General features: G+C 55.4%; 1 pseudogene; it reads right to left on the bottom strand.

Annotated features, from left to right (window-relative positions):
* Window positions 1-1456, bottom strand: part of LOC103914707 — a 2811-nt pseudogene extending 1355 nt beyond the window's left edge.
* Between the last annotated feature and the right edge of the window lie 2383 nt (window positions 1457-3839).

Raw genomic sequence — 3839 nt, 5'->3', positions numbered from 1 at the left:
GATTAATTTTTTTGTAAACTGATCTTGCAAGCTGATCTTGCAGCTTCTCCAACTGCTGCAGAGCCTGGGTATGGGTGGCCAGCTCCTGAGCCAGGTGCTGGAAAGAAGGGATGGAGCCGGCCAGCTGTTTGGAAGGCCAGGGGCAAGATGACCTCCTTGGGCAGGCACCCTCTTGTCACCTGAGAGGAAGTTGTTGAGATATTTGTCTTCCAGTCAGCATCACAGGCTGTCATCCAGCCACAGCTTGATAGGGGTATGGTCCTCAGGGCCACAGGCATGGGTGGAAAAGCTTGTGACCACCAGGGTATGGATGCAGATCTGCAGACATCTGCAGTGGAAATTGTCCTACAGGGTGTGCCTTGCCGTGAGTCTGAAAAGCTGCATCTCTACCACAGCACAGCTTTTCAGCCATGGTGTGCTGCTCATAAAGCTGGCCTCTACCTATTCAGTGCTCAGGTAGGCCCCTGAGCTGCCTTGCTGCACAGCAAAATTCATCTCTGTGGAGACGTTCATCTTGCAGGTGTTTGTCAGCTGGAACCTGCAGGACTGGAAGGAGGGCAGCACCATTAGCTGGCAATGGTGAGACTGAGGCAAAAGCAGCCAGGCTGATCTCACCAATAGTTAGACTCAGCAAGCAATTTTCTCCATGTCTAAGTAGGAGTGTGTGCAGAGGTTGTGTAGGAAGTACGAGCTCTGATTCCTGCTCAGCTTGTCGTTGGGGTGGTAGAGAAAGCACAAAATATCCCCCAGCAGCTGCTCCTTCAAGCACAGGCACTCCATCACCGCACGGATGCTGGAGTGCCTTGCTGGCAGCTGCTCCATGGTGTCCAGCTCCAGGTTGAAAGAGTGCCCGGGGGGTGGCCACAGGAACATGAACAGGTGGTAGACTGTGGTGTTCTCATGGACACTCCAAGCTTCATAGGTGTCATCCATCCCAATGGCTGGGTGCATCTGTGGCATGAAAGTCCTCTTGCAAAGCACTCAGCAGACACCAAGGAGGTTTCCCATCAGCTCCTTCAGCACCTTGCACATGTTGGGCAGACCCTGCATTGGTGATGGGATGGACACAGCCAAAGACTTGACGACATTCTGTGCACCATTGGGGTCTTCCTCCTTGTCCTCGTCATCGTCTTCCTCCTTGTTACTGGAGCTGCCCTGCTCACTGCAGTTGTCAGAGGCAAGCTTCATTTCCCTGGCCAGCCAGCAAGACCTCAGCGAGCAAGACAAGGGCTCCTGTAATGGTCCAAAATGGCCATTGCTGCAACACAGAAAGGAACATGGCTTCCTCCATGCCTCTGCTCTGCTCAATCTCCTGCAGCAGCTGAGCCATCTCCTGATGCAGATACTCCTCACGCTGCTGTATCTGCTCGGCTGTGGCCACATCTATCTGGTGATTGAGCTTCAGCCCATGCTGGATGGGCAGCACAGCCATGATGAGGATGATTGCCACAACCATGGCCTGGAGGAGGTGGGAGAAAATGGGGCTCAGCAGGGCTGGGTGGGAGGGAGCACGGGGCTGGGGGAGTGGAGCAGGAGCCGCATGGAGCTGGAGGTCAGTAGGAGAGGGAGTGAGGCAGCAAGGGCAGGGTTTGTGGGCACTGCATGGATGGGAGACATGGGCCATCCCAGGAAAGTGTTTGGGCACTGGTGTTGACAGACTTGAAGGGGCCACAGGCCCTGGCTGGAGACAGCATGAGACCCATCCTTCCCAAGCTGCCCTGGTGGCCAACCCCTGGCTGGGCTGCGTGCCGTGAAAGGGCAAGGGACACCCGAGTAGAGTCTCCTGAGGCCCCATCCCTGTCACACAACAGCGTCCCATGGAGCCACAGGCACCCGGCACATCCCCAAAGCATCTCTGGGCACCTGCCACCACTGGGAGACCCAAGCATCTCTGCCCCCAGCCCTGAGTGCAGTACCATGCCCTGCCCTGAGGGGCTCATCTCTCTCTCTGGGTTAGAAACCCCCTGGCCATCTGTCCTGTCCCCCATCCAGCCCAGCCTTCCCCTTACATGCTGCACTCGCCAATCACCCAAGTCAAACAGCAGTGGGGTTGCCTGGTGGTGTCCCTGGGGACAGCTCCCACTACACTGTCACAGCCACCAGAACAGCATCACCCAGCCAGCAAGCCCCAGCCTTCATCCCCACCACCCGGCTCAGTGGGTCCTGGGCATCACACCAAGTACAAACCTGCCCAGCAGGAGTGAGCTCCCAGGGTATCTCTTGGCAAAGCGGGCAGATACCCTCCAAATTCGTAACTGAAATGAAAACGGGGACTGTAGGTGGATGTCCCTGACTTACGTAGAGAGGTGCAAAATTTTCTAGGCCAGGTGGTCTGACTTTGAGTTGTCTTGAAAAGAACACCTATGAGCCTTTAGGCAGAGACAAAACAGAGCAAATTATGCCCCTGCATCCGTGAGGGGTTTGCTCCTTTTGACCGTCGCAAGCCTCCTCCTTCCCTCTTCTCCTCTTAGATTCCTTCTGCCGGGGTAGGACTTAGCCCTGCAAACCCTGACAATCAAGCCAAATGCAAATCATGTCCCTGGTGGAAGTGGAAAAGATCCTGTGGCTCCTGTCTCTCTCTACGAACTCGCCCCCTGCAAGGGGGCTGGAGAGGCCTTCTTGGGGCCCATACCTCTCTGCTCCCCTAAGGCTCTCTGGTTCAGGAGACCCCCCTGTGCACCACGCTAGTGTGCTCCACTGTGGATCGTGCCTCACAGAAAAGTGGCATGTACGGCATGAGTGCATGCCTTGAGACTGAGACACCTCAAAAGTTTTCTTTAGCCTTGCTGCCCATGTGCCAACACTGACACGGGTGCCATATTTCTGTCAGTCCAGCATGTGCAGAACTGTACATCTGATGCGCCTCCTGTCCAAAACCTTCTGGAGGCAAAAAGAGGGGATGTCAGTAAGTGGGAGCATGCCCTGAAGTCCCTTTCTGTGCTAAGTCTTTCTTGTTGAGGTGGAGGAATGCAGAGGTCCCAAGTGGAGGGAACATATCTTTGCTCTATCTGCCTGTGACTGTAGGCAGGCTACCCAAAGGAATTCAAGGTGTGCATGTGTGAGAGAAGGTGAAGTGGCCCGTGGTTTACTCCTGCTCTGCTATCCTCTGAGGCGGATCGGCTCCCTTGATGCTGGCCTTTGTGTTTGCAGACATGATGGTGCTCTTGGTGCCTTCGTGACACTGATGGGGGGTAATGGCGTCTATCCCTGTGGCAGGATGGGGCCTCTCCATGGCACGGTCTCTGTTCTTCTTGTGCTGGTGAGAGATCAGTGTTTCAAAAGAGACATTTCTGAAGGGTGATGAAGGGGTGCAGGATGAGGGGAGGTGCCTGGTGCTGCGGCACACTCCTCCCTCCTGTGCCTGTCATAGCTGTGCCTCTCAAGCTGCTGCTCTGCATTGGCTCGTGCCCAAGCCTCCCACTGCTGCAGCAACCACAGCATCCAGAGCCCGCTCTGCACTCATGGTGCTTGTTCCCCATGCAGAGGTCTCACCACTGTGCCATCCACCTCCCCAGGGGTAGCCCCGGGGCAATGCTGTTGGGATCCCAGGGGTTGATTTGCCCCAAATCTGTTGGGTGCAACCCCCCTGCTCAAGCACAGCTATCTAGATCAGGCTGCCCAGGACCATATCCAGATGGCTTGAGATGGATTGAAAAATGGAAGCTTTGCAGAAAAGGACTTGGGTATTCTGGTGACCACCCAGTTGAACATGAGTCAGTAATGTGCCCTTGCTGCAAAGGTGGCTAATGGTTTCCTGGGCTGCATCAAGAGGATTGTTGTCAGCAGGTCGAGGGAGGTGATCCTTCCCCTCTTACTCAGCATTAGTAAGGCCACATCTG

The sequence above is a fragment of the Pygoscelis adeliae genome, unplaced genomic scaffold (genome assembly GCF_000699105.1).
Source record: "Pygoscelis adeliae isolate BGI_AS28 unplaced genomic scaffold, ASM69910v1 Scaffold133, whole genome shotgun sequence".
Taxonomy (NCBI): domain Eukaryota; kingdom Metazoa; phylum Chordata; class Aves; order Sphenisciformes; family Spheniscidae; genus Pygoscelis; species Pygoscelis adeliae.
This window is presented reverse-complemented; position numbering and strand designations above follow the sequence as displayed.